Genomic DNA, 17025 nt, shown 5'->3' on the forward strand with positions numbered 1-17025 from the left:
TATTGAGTAAATGTTTGAATAAATGTTTATTGCTCTCTCTTTGGACAACTAGGGACACAGAGTTGAACAAGACCCTACCCTCATCAAGCTCACAGTTGGATACTTTCAACATAGTATAGTAAGTGATATAATAGGGTAAGCACCGTGGTGCTATGGGACACATCAGTACCTGATCTACACCTGGGAGGTCAAAGAAGTTTTCCTAATGGGGGTGACATCTGAGCAGCAAGCTGACTGATGCTAAAGAGTTAGCCATGTGAAGGTTTGAGGGAAGGGTAAATGAGGGAGACTTAGAGTAAGAGGAGCTTGGTTCATTTGAGGAACCAAAACAAGTTTGTATGCTTAGTATAGATTTCTAAAGAGGAAGTGATAAATCAGCTGGCCAACAGGGCACAAATCATACAGGAACTTGGAATCCATTTTTTTTTGGAGCATGTAAATCATCCTAAAGGCAATGGGGTAGCACAAGATTAATGTCAAAAATAGATTATATGGAAAATATTTTCAAATGCTAAATGCATATACTATGATCCAGCAATTCCACTTTTACTTCTAGACATACTCACATGTGGGAAATCATTTATCAACAGTGATATTCTTTGCTGTAATATTTGAAAGAGCAGAGAATTGGAAATAATGTAAATGCCCATTATTTAGGAAATGGTGAAATAAATTATGATAAATCTATAACTGGTAACTGGTTGCTTGGAGGAAGAAAACTGAGTGTTTAAAGTTGCAGTGAAGGGAAATTTAACTTAATTTTCATATTTCTGTATCTTTTGAATTTTTTATTGTTGTAATTATTTTTATTTTTGAACTTTTTTATTTTGTTAATGTTTTATTTATTTTTGAGAGAGAGAAGGAGGGAGAGGATTGAAGCGGGTTCTGCGCTGGCAGCAGAGAGCCCAAGGCGGGCTCAAACTCACAAACCGTGAGATCATGACCTGAGCCAAAGATAGATGTTTAACTGACTGAGCTACCCAGGTGCCCCTCTTTTGAATTTTTAAAATATCTACATGTATTACTAATTTAAAATAAGAAAATTAATTTTTTAAATAAATAAAACATGTATGATATGTCCTTTTTCTACCCCTCACCCAAATACATTAGCAATAATTTTATAATATAATAGCATCCTATGCTAATTAGAAGGTGGGAAAAACCAAAAATTTGTGGAAAGAATATAAATTGTTTTTTCCCAGCTTTATTGAGGTATAATTGACAAATGAAAATTGTATATACTTAGGGTATACAATGTGATATTTGATATACATATATATTGTGAAATAATTACCACAAACTAATTAACATTTCCATCACCTAACATAGTTCCCTCCTTTTTGTGATGAGAACACTTAAGATCTACTCAGCAAATTTCAAGCATAATATATACAGTAATATTAACTATAGTCATCATGCTATGCATTTTTCATCCTCCATAACTGAAACTTTGTACCCTTTGACCAATACCTCTGCATTTCCCCTAACACCCAGCTCCTGGTGACCATTTTATTCTGCTTCTATGAGTTTAATTCTTTAGATTCTACATATAAGCAATATCATGCAGTATTTGTCTTTCTAGTATCTGGCTTATTTAACTTAGGGTAATGTCTTCCAGGTTCATCCTTGTTGTAAATGGCAGGGTTTCCCTCTTTTTTTAAGATGAATAATATTATATCACATCTGTGTGTGATCACATTTGCCTTTTCCATTTATTTGATACTTAGGTTGTTTCCATATGTTGGCTATTATGACTAATGCTGCAACAAACATGAGAATGTAGATATCTCTTCAAGATACTGATTTCATTTTCTTTGTATATACACCCAGAAGTAAGATTGTTGAATTACGTGGTATTTCTAGTTTTAACTTTTGAGGAAACTATTTTCCATAATGGTTGTACTGATTTACATTCCTACCAACAGTGCACAAAGGTTCCCTTTTCTCCACATCCTAACAAACACTTGTTGTCTCTTATCTTTTTGATTAGATCCATCCTAACAGGTGTGAGGTAACATCCCATTGTGGTTTTGATTTGCATTTCCCTGGTGATTAGTGATGTTGAGCATCTTCTTATATATCTGTTGGCCATTTGTAGGTCTTCTTTGGAAAACTGTCTATTCAGGTCCTTTGCCCATTTTTAAATCAGTTTGTTATTATTTATTTCATTATTATTATTATTTGCTATTGAGTTGTTTGAATTCCTTACATATTTTGGATACTACCCCTAACCAGATATATATTTTCCCCCATTTCATAGGTTGTCTCTTCACTCTGTTGATTGTTTCCTTTGCTGTGCAGAAGCTTTTTAATTTGATGCAATTCCACTTGTGTGTTTTTGCTTTTGCCACCTGTACTTTTGAGATCATATCCAAAAAATTATTGCCCAGGCCAGTATCAAGAAGCTTTTTTCTGACAGCCTGATCCTGAGCCCTGGCATCTTGTCTTCCTCCCTGAACAGCATGAGCTTCACCATTCACTCTACCTTCTCCTCCAACTATTAGTCCCTTGGCCCTGTGCAGTTGTCCATCCATCAGATCTTGCCTGTCAGCAGTGTGGCCAACATTTATGAGGCACCAGGGACTCAGGCTCCTGGATCTCTGTGTCCTGTTCCACCAGTTTACAGGGTGGCTGGAGGTCTGGGGGTCTGACTACAGGGATGACTGGGGGCCTGGTGTGCATAGGGGATATCCGTGGTGAGAAGGAAATCATGAAAGACCTGAATGACCACCCATCCTCCTACTTAGAGAGGGTGAGGAGCCTGGAGGCTGATAATCAGAAACTAGAGTTTAAAATCTGTGAACACCTGGAAAAGAAGGGACCCCAGGTCAGAGAATGGGGCATTACCTCAAGACCATCGAGGAGTTGAGGGCTCAGATCTATACAAATTCTGTGGGCATTGCCTGCATTGTTCTGAAGACTGACAATGCTTGTCTTGCTACTGATGACTTCAGACTCAAGTATGAAACAGAGTTGGCCATGAACCAGTCTGTGGAGAATGACATCCATGGGCTCTGTGAGGTCATCAAAGACACCAATGTCACTCAGCTGCAGCTGAAGATGGAAATTGAGACTCTCAGGGAGAAGCTGCTCTTCATGAAGAAGAACCATGAGGGAGAAGTAAATGGTCTACAAAACCTGATTGACAATTCTAGGTTGACTGAGGAGTTGGATGCCCCCAAATCTCAGAACCTCAGCAAGATCATGGTGGACATCCAGGCCCAGTAAGACAAGCTGGCTCAGAAGAACTAAAAGGAGCTGGACAAGTACCAGCTTGGTCCCAGAAAATTGAGGAGAGCACCACAGTGATCACCTCACAGACTGCTGAGATAGGAGTGGCTGAGATAATGCTCATGGAGCTGATACATGTGACTCGCTCCTGGGAAATCACCCTGGACTTCATGAGAATCTAAAGGCCAACTTGGAAAACAACTGAGGGAAGTGGAAGCCTACTCACTGTGCAGATGGAACAGCTCAATGTAGTCCTGCTGCACTTGAAGTCAGAGCTGTCCCAGACTTGTTTAGAGACACCCAGGAGTGCAAGGCCCTGCTGAATATCAAGGCCAAGCTAGGGACTGAAATTACCACCTACTATCACCTGCTGGAAGACAGAGGATTTCAATCTTGGTGACACCCTAGACAGCAGAAATTCCATGTATACCATCCAAAAGACCACCACCTGCAGGTTTGTGGAGGGCAAAGGGGTGTCTGAGACCAATGACATCAGTTTTGAGGCTTTGAGGCAGCAGAATCAGTGTACTCTTTGGGGAGCAGGATACCAATAAAAAGTTCATGTTTTCCCTATGGTTTCTTCTAGTAGTTTTACAATTTTAGGTCTATGTTTAGCTCTTTAATCTATTCTGAGTTGATTTTTCTGTCCTGTGAGGTAAGGGTCCAATTTCATTCCTTTGCATGTGCATATCCAGTTTTCCTAGTACCATTTATTGAAAGACTATCCTCTCCCCATGGTGTGCTCTTGGCATCCTTGTTGAATATTGGTAGCCTGTAAATGCATAATTTATTTCTGGGCTTTCTATTCTGTTCCATTGGTCTATATGACTGTTTTTGTGCCAGTACCATACTGTTTTGTTTACCATACCTTTGTAATATGTTTAGAAATCAGGAAATGTAATGCCTTCAGCTTTGTTCTTTTGGTTTAAGATTGCTTGGGCTATTCAGGGCCTTTTGTGGTTCCATATGAATTTTAGGATTGTTTTTCCTATTTCTGTGGAAAAAATTATTGGAATTTTGACAGAGATAGGATTGAATCTTTAGGTGGCTTTGTATAATATGAACACTTTAACAACATCAATTCTTCCAATCCAAGAATACAAGGGTATCTTTCTACTTTTTTGTGTGTCTTTTTCAATTTCTGTTATCAGCATTTCATAGTTTTCAGTGTACTGATATTTCACTTCCTTGGTTAAATTTATTCCTAAGTATTTTTTTCTTTTTGATGCTATAGTAAATGGGATCTTTTTCTTAATTTATTTTTTGAATAGTTCGTGATAGTGTATAGAAAGAGACTTTTATATGTTCATTTTGTATCGTACAACTTAACTGAATTCATTTGTTATTTCTAACAGGTGTTTTTGGTGGAGTTTTCTATATATAGGTTTATATCATCAGCAGACAGAGGCAATTTTGCTTTTTCCATTCCAATTTGTATGCCTTTCATTTATTTTTCTTGTGTAATTGCTCTAGCTATAGGACTTCAAGTACTATGTTGAAAGAATTGGTGAGAATGGGCATCCTCATCTTTTTCCTGATCGTAGAGGAAAAGCTTTTTTAGCTTTTTGCTGTTAAGTGTGATGTTAGCTGTGAGCTTGTAATATATAGCCTTTCTTATGTTGAGATACATTCTTTCTATACCTAATTTATGAAGAATTTTTATCATGAAAAATGTTGAATTTTGTTGAATGCTTTTCTGAATTTATTGAGATGATCATATGATTTTTACCCTTCATTCTGTTAATGTAATATATCATATTTGAGAACATAAATTGTTACACCCATTTTGGATATTAATACATCTCCAGTCAAATTAAACATTAGGATACCTTTATAATCTAGCATTTACAGAATAGGGAATCTATCATACAGAAATAAGAATACCAGTACCTAGGTCATATGTACAAGGATATTTATTATAGCACTGTTTTAGTGGCAAAAAGAGGGATAACCCTAGCATCTACATGCAGGGAAATGGTTGAGTAAATTATGACATAGCTATACTATTGAATACTATGCCACTATTAAAATGAATATGTTAGAATGTTATGTATGGACTGAAAGAATACCCATGTTCTTTTACTAGGTAATCAAAATCAAGTTTCAGAATAATCTGTAACATATAATTCCATTTTTATATAAAAAAAAGAAAGATATTAACCCCCTAAAATTTTTATAGATACAGATATATGGATATAAATATACAAACAGATGTGGAAAGCAGAAACACCAAACTCTGGATTATTGATTACATCAGGTGGAAAGAGGTTGGATGGGAAAGGGATAGCTCTTAAGTGGTTCTTTATTTATTTCTATATTGTTTGACTTGTTACAATAAGCATGTGTTACTATAATTTATTTAAAATATAATTAAAAAGTGGAAAAAATGGAGAGAAAATGGACTAGAAGGGGAATAAGGGAAACAAAGAAGCCAGTTAGGAGGCTGTTACAATGGTACACATAAGAAATGATGGTGACTTAATTAGTGTAGCAGCAATGGAAACAGAAGTAGACAGGTTTATTTTTAAAAAAATTTAATGTTTATTTTATTTTTAAGAGAGACAGAGAGTGAGTGGGAGAAGGGCAGAGAGAGAGGGACACACAGAATCTGAAGCAGGCTCCAGGCTCTGAGCTGTCAGCACAGAGCCTGATGCAGGGCTCAAACTCACAAACCATGAGATCATGGCCTGAGCCGAAGTCAGAAGCTTAACCAACAGAGCCACCCAGGAGCCCCAGACAGGTTTATTTAGGAAAAAATTAGGACTTGGTGGTTTGTTTGAAGGGAGAAAATGAGGAGTCAAGGAAGCCACCCAGGTTTCTGGCAAAGTGCTATACTAGTCACTGAGATAACAATCAGAAAAGGAAGATGTGTGGTTTTAAACAGGTTTTAAATTTCAGGTACTTGTGTGAAATTCAAGAAGAAAAAACCTGTAAGCAGTTGGGGATATGCATCTGAAGCTCAGGAAAAATATCTGGGCTGGAAATATGGATATGGAGATCATTAGCTAGGTTAGGACTCTCTCAGTTGCAAGTGACAGATAGCTGGCCTAAACTGTATTAAGATCTTTTTTTCTAAAGAAGAGGGCATGGCCAAATGTCCATCTACTGATGAATGGATAAAGAAGATGTGGTATATATATACAATGGAATATTACTCAGAGATTTAAAAAAATGAAATCTTGCCATTTGCAACAACGTGGATAGAACTAGAGTGTATTATGCTAAGTGAAGTAAGTCAGTCAGAGAAAGACAAATATCATATGACTTCACTCATATGTGGAATTTCAGATACAAAACAGATGAGGGGCACCAGGGTGGTTCAGTTGGTTCAGCATCCAACCTCCACTCAGGTCATGATCTCATGGTTTGCAGGTTCAAGCTCCACATGGTTCTCTGGACTTACAGTTCAGAGCCTGGAGCCTCCTTTGGATTCTGTGTCTCCTTCTCTTTGCCCCTCCCCTGCTTGCGTTCTGTCTCTGTCTCTCAAAATGAATAAATGTTAAAAAAAAAAAAAGACACAAAACAGATGAACATAGAGGAAGGGAAGCAAAAATAATATAAAAACAGAGAGGGAAACAAACCATAAGAGACTCTTAAATACAGAGGACAAACTGAGGGTTGCTGGAGTGGTTTTGGGTGAGTGGGGGCTAAATGGGCAAGGGGCATTAAGGAGGACACTTGTTGGGATGAATCACTAAATTCTGCTCCTGAAATCATTATTACATTATACGTTAACTAACTTGGGTGTAAATTTTTAAAAATAATAATAATAATAATAAAAAGAAGAGGACATGAGATTTATTGGTTTATTTAACTGTAAAGTCCTTGATGAAGCTGGCTTAAGATATGGCTGAACCTTGGAGCTCATGTGATCTCACCAGTACTCTCTCAGCTCTGCTTTCCTTTGTATTCACCTCATTCTTCAGGCAGGTTCTCCCTATAAAATGGGAAAGATGGCTAGCAGCTCTAGCTTACAATTATCCAACTTAGTAAAGCCAATGGAAAAGTGTGCCTCACCCATCTACTGAAATCAGTAAGAAGGATGTTGTTGGCAACAGTGATGAGAGCAGTTTTAGTAGAGTAATAGGAATAGAAAGATTGAGAGTCAAGTTAGATGAGTCAGTAGAAAATAACAAATATAAATGAATAGCTAGAGATTTACTAGCCATCTACTATGTGCAAAGCACTGTGCTATATTACACGCAGGGATACAAAAATGATTAAGATAAAGTTCCTTAGTTCTGGAAGCCCATGGTCTTCATAAAAGAGGATCTTGTAAATAATTCCCAGAGGTGATTAGTACTTATATGGAGGTATGAGATTGTAGTGGAAGCATACAGGAGGGAGCCACAAAATGGCCAATCCAATACATTAAATACATCTCCAAGGAGAAGCACACAATGGCTGCCATATACTAGGCATGCATACATGAATGGATGGAGGGAATGAAATTTGAATTGAATTTTGGAGGATGAATAGGACTTTTTTTTTAATTTAACTTTATTTTTTATTTTTTAAAATTTACATCCAAATTAGTTAGTATATAGTGAAGCAATGATTCCAGTAGATTCCTTAATGCCCCTTACCCATTTAGCCCATCCCCCCTCCCACAACCCCTCCAGCAACCCTCAGTTTGTTCTCCATATTTATGAGTCTCTTTTATCCCCCTCCCTGTTTTTATATTATTTTTGTTTCCCTTCCCTTATGTTCATCTGTTTTGTCTCTTAAAGTCCTCATATGAGTGAAGTCATATGATTTTTGTCTTTCTCTGACTGACTAATTTCACTTAGCATAATACCCTCCAGTTCCATCCACGTAGTTGCAAATGACAAGATTTCATTCCTTTTGATTGCCGAGTAATACTCCATTGTATATATATACCACATCTTCTTTATGCATTCATCCATCGATGGACATTTGGGCTCTTTCCATACTTTGGCTATTGTTGATAGTGCTGCTATAAACATGGGGGTGCATGTGTCCCTTCGAAACAGCACACCTGTGTCCCTTGGATAAATGCCTAGTAGTGCAGTTGCTGGGTCGTAGGGTAGTTCTTTTTTTTTAGTTTTTTGAGGAACCTCCATGCTGTTTTCCAGAGTGGCTGCAGAGTGGCTTGCATTCCCACCAACAATGCAAAAGAGATCCTCTTTCTCCGTATCCTCACCAACATCTGTTGTTGCCTGAGTTGTTAATGTTAGCCATTCTGACAGGTGTGAGGTGGTATCCAATATGGTTTTGATTTGTATTTCCCTGCTGATGAGTGATGTGGAGCATTTTTTCATGTGTCGGTTGGCCATCTGGATGTCTTTTTTGGAGAAGTGTCTTTTCATGTCTGTTGCCCATTTCTTCACTGGATTATTTGTTTTTTGGGTGTTGAGTTTGATAAGTTCTTTGTAGATTTTGGGTACTGACCCTTTATCTGATATGTCATTTGCAAATATCTTCTCCCTGAATAGGACTTGAATAAAGAAAAGTAGAAAGTGCAATTCTGACAAAGGGAACAGCAAATGCAAAGGCTAACCAAACCCCCTAGGTCTCTTAGCTCTCCTCATGGCTTAAATAAAAACCAATATGTAATGTAGGAGCTTGGAAGAAGGACTGAGGGAAGCCAGAACCATTGGGCAGAGAAAATGTGTTAAGATCCCAGAACTGCCTGAGAAGCTTTCAAATGCCCACTCAGACATTTCATAAATGGTATTTTAGTCCCAAATTATCTTGGCATCTTCCCCACCTCACTGTGTCTCTTTTCTACCCTCTGTTCACTTGAGAAAGAAATACTAGCTAGGCCAACACAACTCTTCCTTTCTACTAAATACAAGATATATAAGCCATGTGTAATGTTTTTTTAACTTTTGTAGCAGTTTTAATTTCCCTGATATTCTAAAAAAAATTTTTTTTAGTGTATTCATTTTTGAGAGAGAGAGAAAGAGAGAGCATGAGCAGGGGGAGGGGCAGAGTGAGAGAGGGAGACACAGAATCCAAAGCAGGCTCCAGGTTCTGAGCTGTCAGCACAGAGCCCGATGTGGGGCTCAAACTCATGAACCGCGAGATCATGACCTGAGCCAAAGTCGGATGCTTAACCGACTGAGCCACCCAGGTACCCCTCTCTGATATTCTATTTAGTAATCTCTGGTGCAAGGTAGCAAAATACATTTAGAACCTCAATATAATTTGAAATCAATGATTCATCCTACTTTCTTTCTTGTTTAGGATTCCAAGCTGATTTAGAAGACATAGATCCTATGCCATTAACATGTTCAGAAATATAGAGAGAGCTATTTTTGAAATAATTAAGTACCAAGGATGCTTTGCTATATATAGACTTATGAGTCTTAGCTTCATTTTATTTATTTTTTTCTTAGCTGCATTTTAGCACTGCTTCCAGTATATACCCTCTTTAATGAATCTAGTACTGTAGTAATTTAGGTCAGTTCTTGAGGGTTTAGCCTCACTTAGGTACTACATATGCCAAGCCAGGGTTCTAAGCAACCTATGCTATTTGTTAAATAGTGTACTAATTAGAAGGTGGCTTTGTGCAGATCTCTTCTCTCTATAGCAAAACAACTCATAGGCCTAGCCTATAGCCGGAAAGTTAGTAGTGTCATGTAGATGAAATTCAGCACATCATTATCTTACATTGTGCCAGAAGAGCTGGAAGAAGATTGACTTGGTAATTCGCTATGTTTTGATCCTGATCTGTTTAGAAATATGACTTCTTAAAAAGGAAATGGAAAAAGAATGTGTTCCTCATGATAGCTTCACAGTATCTCCTGACAGTGTGTTCAGCTATTGTAAATACAGCAATTTTATTCTCTCCTCAAATTTCAGATATATTTCATTTATTTAAAAATAGAAACTACATTGAAATGATCAAATTTTAAAGTATGAATTGCATGCTTTCAAAAGTGAAATTTTATATTTCATGTTACACATTTAAATCTCTGTTTTGTTCAAAAGCAAAGACAAACTTCTTTTTTTGTTTTTTCAATGTTTATTTATTTTTGAGACAGAGAAAGACAGAGCATGAACAGGGGAGGGTCAGAGAGAGAGGGAGACTGAAGCGGGCTCCAGGCTCCAACCTGTCAGCACAGAGCCAGCCGAGCCGGACACGGAGTTCGAACTCATGAACCATGAGATCATGACCTGAGCCAAAGTCCAACGCATAACCGACTGAGCCAGCCAGGTGCCCTGTAAAGACAAACTTCTTTCATTAGTCACAGAGTCATTGGTTTGTATAGTGCATTATCTTTACAAGTCATCTCCAAAACTTTATAAACTTAGGTTTACACTGTAACTTGCTTAAGGGAGAGGAGTATATTTGTGGTACAAATATTTTAACTCAGGTTGTTTTCAAGTTTCAGTTCAGCATTTTGAATCTAATCTCTTCTCCCCATCCCCTAGCATAGTATTCAAAATCCAGAAGCTATCAGAAATAAGGCCCAAATTTAGTACAGTAAAGCTGCCAGTATATGGTTGAAATATATATACAAGAAAGAAAACTCAGTTGATATTATCGAGCAATCTTTCTGACCCTTGATTTCTCTCTCGGACACCTTGGTGCAGAGAAATAGCATAGAATTTAAAGCCATATAGACCTGATTTCAAATTTAAAATCACAGAGACCTAATTTCAAATCCGAGGTCTACTACTTTTAGCTTTGTGGCCTTGGCCAAGTCACATAACCTCTCTCAGCATAAGTTTTCTCATTATATAAAGACAATAATGATATTTTCTTTGATAAGATATCATAAAGATTAGAGGTAATATAAAATTCCTAATTCAATGCTAGCACATAACAGGTGCTCAATAATTGGTAATTACTAGTATCAACTGTAACATAAGAGTAGTACTAATCCATCTACTTGTCAGGTTATAGATAAAATGGATAAGAATGCTTTTTTCAAACATCATGGTCTCTTACCCATGTTTATAGTGGAGAAAAGAAGCTATTCTGCTTATCTCACAGGACTGTGATGATCAAAAGAGATAATATATACTAAAGCACTTAGAAAATGTAAAGTGCTGTTAGGATCAAGGTGGAGTCTGTAGTTTAAATAAGGCTTAAGAGACCTCTTTTGCTTCTCCCTCCAATGAATTAAAAGTTAAAGAATAAAAATTGAGGGGCACCTGGGTGGCTCAGTTAGTTAAGCATCTGACTTTGGCTCAGGTCATGATCTCACAGCTTGTGAGTTCGAGTCCCACATCAGGTGAGCTTGAGCCCCTCTTTGGGTGAGCTTGAGCCCAGCTTCAGGTGAACACGAGCCCCACTTCAGGTAAAAACACAAACCCTGCTTCTCTCTCTCTCTCTCTCTCTCTCTCTCTCTCTCTCCCCACTCCTTGCTTATTTACACCTTCCCTCTCAAAAAAAAAATTAAAGAATAAAAATTGAATATCACAAACTGGTATTACTATCGATAGTTTGTTACATCTGATTTTGTCCATCTTGCAGGAAAATACAGAATACAAGTTTTGTAAATAAAATATACTTATTCTCAGTATACCCTGATTATTCAGAGGTCTTTTATTTAGCAACTGCAAACATCCAGAACACAGCCTGGACACCTCACAGGAGGTGGGATAAAAGCCCTATGATCTGGAAACAAAATCTCAAGCCAATGAGGCCTCTCACTCTACACCTATAAGAGAGGAGTAGTGCCAACTTTACTAAGCATCTTGATTTAGTGTTGTATATAAAATAAAGGTTGCTTACTAATATAATGAGCTTAGTTGTCTGACAACCAATTAAAATGAGAGAAGGGGTCAAGGTGCCTGGGTGGCTCAGTCAGTTAAGCGACTGACTTAATCTCAGGTCATGATCCCACAGTGTGTGCGTTCGAGCCCTGCATCAGGCTCTGTGCTGACAGCTCAGAGCCCGGAGCCTGTTTCAGAATCTGTGTCTCCCCCTGTCTCTCTGCCCCTCCCCAACTTGCGCTCTGTCTCTCTCTCAAAAATAAATAAACATTAAAAAAAATTTTTTAATGAGAGAAGGGGTCTACTAGATGTAAGAAAAATGATACCCTAAGAAGGCATAGTTAGTATAAAGACAGAATTCTAAAAACAGAACAAGAAAAATGAAGTCACTTGGGATCATTCATGTAGGGGTTCTAACTTCCCTGTATGCCTTAGTAGACACTGAGCACGTCACTCAATGGTCCAGTAGGGAATTTTCATAGTGATGCTTAGTCCTCAACAGACAACTATATCTGACATGACAAGACAAAGAAGTCTCAAAACATTTTAGAAAGATTTCTGTCAGATTTCAAAGTTTGCTATTATTGGAGTAAGTTTTAGTTATCCAGAAAACTCATTGCTGTGGAGTCACTTCTATGGTGCCAAGTAAGTAAGCTATTAACTATACATTAAAGCTGCTCGTTGGGGTACCTGGGTGGCTCAGTCGGTGAGCATCTGACTTCAGCTCAGGTCATGATCTCACGGCTCGAGTTTGAGTGCCACATCAGGCTTGTTGCTGTCAGTGTAGAGCCTGCTTCAAATCCTTTGTCACCTTCTTTCTCTGCCCCTCCCCCATCTCTCAAAAATTATTAAACATTAAAATTTTTTTTAAAAAGCTGCTAGGCAAAAACCATATAAAATTGTAATTAGAAAGAAATATGTATGGTATTTAACCAACTCTACTAGAAGCCATTTTAAGATTAATAAATTCTAAAATAATATATATATATATGAAATCATTACCTTGTACACCATAAACTAATCTACTGTTATATGTCAATTATATCTCAATAAAACTGGAAAAAATAAAAATAGTATGTATGTAATAAGTGCATTTAAGACAAAAATCACCTTATGGGACGCCTGAGTGGCTCAGTCGGTTGAGCTTTGGGCTTCGGCTCAGGTCATGATCTCACAGCTCATGAGTTTGAGCCCCACATTAGGCTCTGTTCTGGAGCCTGGAGCCTGCTTCAGATTTTGTGTCTCCCTCTCTCTCTCTCTCTGCCCCTCCCCCACTTGTGCTCTTTCTGTCTCTCAAAAATAAATAAACGTTTTTTAAAAATTAAAAAGAAACATCACCTTGGACCTATAATTACACAAAACCTATTTGAATACTGAAAAAAGTAATTTCCAAAATATTAAATACAGTATTATAACCATTATATAGTTACAAACAGCTAAGGTTTTTTTTCTTAAAGAAAGCTTTTTGGGAATACATATAAATGTGATACAATTATATGAAAATTATATGAAAAGAATGATGAACACAAGATTCAGGATAGTTTACCTCGGGTGGGGGAGAGAGAGGAGGTGAGAGTGAGAAGGAACTGCATGATTGGATGTAAGTTTTTACAAAGTCCTAGGTTTTGTTTTAAGTGATTGGTTCCCAGGTGATTGTTCCATTGTGTTTTTTTTTTTTAACTAAATAAAGTGAGTTACACATAGACCGATGTGAGTTAGGATATGCTGTAAATGTAAAATACACACCAGATTTCAAAGACTTAGGTACCAAAAAAAAAAAAAAAAAGCAATGTAAAACATCTTATTAATACATATTTACATTGATTACATGTTGAAATTATAATATATTGGATATATTGAGTTAAAATCCAATAAATTGGATATATTAAGTAAAATTAATTTCACTTTTTTACTTTTTAATATGGCTAATAGAAAATTTAAAAGTACATATGTGGCTCAAAATTGTGGCTGTGGCAGTGTAAGAATTCTACAGCACTGGTCTATATGTTTTTAACCAGTTGTTTTCAGACTTGAAGCTAGTTAGTTTGTCTTTTTAGACTTAGTAATTCTAATTTATTTCATTTTTGGCTTCTAAAATCTCAACTGAAAGTTTTAATAAATATGAAAGCAATGCATGTCCCTTCTAAAACAAAGTTAAACATGAGAGAAATTTGATTTAACACAAGGAAAGTAACATCACAACCTCAGTTTCCAGACATAGCCACCATTAACAATTAAGTAGTTTTCTAGGTGTGTGTGCTTTTAAGGTTTTAGAACCTGAACATCAAAGTTATCTATCTCCTTTCTCACAATCTCTGTGACCAGAGAAGTAATGGAAAGTCATAGCTTGCTTTTGTGCCACTTCTGGAGTGGGAATACTCTAATGTTAGCTGGATTTGGATTTCTTTCCCTGGCCAAGATTCTTCTCCTCCCCAAAAGAAATGCCATTTGGCCTATATTTATAGTAAAATCCAAAGTGAGCTGAAATTAATTTTCTAAGAATTTCCTAATATCCCTGGAAGAAATCAGAGAGCCAATGGGTTATTATAAAACCAGAACTAAGAATCACTGTTTCAACCTATTGGTCTCCAACAAAGTACCTGATAAATTCTCCCACTGGGTATTAAGCAGGCTTCTGGTGGCAGTGTAACAATCTGAAGAAAACAAGGTGCATCCATTTGTCTTCAGTCATAGCTTCCTCTGTATTCTTAGGAAACAGTTTAATGGAGATAGCTGTAAAGGGAAAAAAGAATACAAAGGTCAGATTTGGATTATGTGCCAGGTCTTGAAAATGTTCTTTCCATATTGCCTGAGGCTCTATATGAAAATCATTAATAGAGGAATAGCTTCTTTTTTTTTTTTTTCAAGTGCCATAGAGATTATAGAAGCTATTTTCTTTGTTCACATTACTGATTGATAAGGTCAAAGATTCTGGATGCATTTCTTGGAACAAACACCAAATAATTTGACATTTTTTCTTGTTGTCTGTCCAGTGAAGCAAATTCACTCAACAATTATATTCTTAAAAACATAACAATGGACTTTAATATCATATTGTATATGATCTCATTTTTCGCATTCTATATGATCTCAGGTTGAGACCTGCATGAGAAAAATAAATACAAACTGCACTCTTACTGCTATTCTGATTAGGATCTCTTTCCTCTCCCTTTTACAGAGGAATGACTGACGTGAAAGAGGCATTCCAACCAAGGCTTTTCTGAAACTCTTTTTAAGTCATTGTTCAAAGCCATCCTATCTACCCTCGAGTCCATTATCATTTTTCTTCTATCCTAATTCTCTTCAATTCCAGTTTGTTTCTTTATTGGTCACATATCGTTTTTGTGTCTTACCTCCTCCTCCTCCTGTAAGATTGACAGTTCCTTGAAGTAATAGACCATGTCAAGATCTAATTCTAAAGTAATATAATGCACGTATCCAGAAAATACTTATCAACAATATTATTACCTAGAACCCATTTGCCCTAAACCTTGTCTGGGCTTATCTTATGCTATTCATGCCTTTTTTTTAAGGCTGCAAATGCAAATAACATACTAAACTTGTCCAGAGGTCACAAAAAGATAAATGGGAATTAGAAACAAATGGACAACATATGAGAGTTTTATATATTAATGGCTTATTTATATATTTTTTATATTTTTGTTTGCTTTTCCTATGTAGAAATGTATCCTTTTTATGGAGCACTGTGTGATTTCATTTTTTGAACAGAATAACAGATTAAACAGAATAGTTGGCAGAAAATAGATTTAGAATTCAGATCTAGTCCAACTACTAACTAACTGTGGGATTTAGGTGAATCAAACCTCTGTTTAATTTCTTGGGAATGGGAGGTAGATGGCTTAACAGTTATCCTGATCACCTCACAAGGATATTAACAGGATAAATACATCAGAAAGTGCTTTGTAAATTAAACACCGTATAAATATGAGGTTCTTCAGATGTGATTACATTTGCACTTCCAACATTCAGGGGAAAAATTCATTTCCTGTTAGCTTCCTTTGTAGTTTGCAGATGTAGCCACAAAGTACTTTGGCCTTTGTCAGTATAGTAAAAATGCCAGCCAGCCTTTAGACAGATGTAATTTATTTGAGAAAATGATATTAGCTCACTTCTCTCTTTTTTTAAAAATTAAAATCAATGTTTTATTAAAATAGCTACACATAGAAATATAAATATTATATTAAATAGTATACATACAGCAAAATTCCAAAGCACCTCAGTAATACATTGCTCACTAATTATTCACTGTTATAATCCTCATTATTGTTTTAAAACAGATTTATTGAGATATCATTCACATAGCATACACTTCACCCATTTAACATGTACAACTCAGTAGTTATTAGACTGTTCACAGAGTTGTACAACCAACAACAACATCAGTTTTAGAACATTTTCCTTACTTCAAAAAGAAACTCTTTAGCTATCATCTCCTAACTTCTCCGTTCCCTCCCCCAGCCCTAGGCAACCACTAATGCATTTTCTGTCCCAGTAGATGTCCCTATTCTGGACATTTCATGTTAATGAACTCATATAATATATAGTCTTTTGTGTCTGACTTCTTTCTCTTAGCATAAGATTCTCAAAGTTCCTCCATTTTGTAGCATGTATCAATACTTTTTTTTTTATCATGATAAAATATATATATAACATAAAATTTACCATTTAACCATTTTCAAGGATACAATTCAGTGACATGAAGTACATTCACAATGTTTTGCAACCATCACTACTTTCCATTTCCAAAATTTCTTCATCCTCCCAAAGAGAAACAAACTCTCCATCCATTAAACTATAACTCCCCTTTTCCCACTCCCACCAGCTCCTGGTAACTGCTCTTCTATTTTCTGTCTCTGTGACTTTGCCTATTCTAAGTACCTCATATAAATAGAATCATACAATATTTGTTGACAACATACATTATGTTGTCAAGGTTCATATATGTTGAAGTATGTATCAGTACTTCATTCTTTTTAGGGATGAATAATATTTTAGGGATATACCATATTTTATCCATTCATCAGTTGATGGACACTTGAGTTGTTTCCACTTTGGGCTATTATGAGTAATACTGCTGTGAAC

At 36.5% G+C, this 17025-nt stretch overlaps 1 protein-coding gene and 1 pseudogene across 5 annotated transcripts in view; both read left to right on the plus strand.

The window, feature by feature from the left end:
* The window catches only part of EDA (ectodysplasin A), a 431757-nt gene that overhangs the window by 324967 nt on the left and 89765 nt on the right, over nt 1-17025 (plus strand). The gene's annotated exons all lie outside the window — the stretch shown is intronic.
* LOC123595253 lies at nt 2313-3957 on the plus strand (annotated as a pseudogene).

The sequence above is a fragment of the Leopardus geoffroyi genome, chromosome X (genome assembly GCF_018350155.1).
Source record: "Leopardus geoffroyi isolate Oge1 chromosome X, O.geoffroyi_Oge1_pat1.0, whole genome shotgun sequence".
In the NCBI taxonomy this organism is placed as follows: Eukaryota; Metazoa; Chordata; class Mammalia; order Carnivora; family Felidae; genus Leopardus; species Leopardus geoffroyi.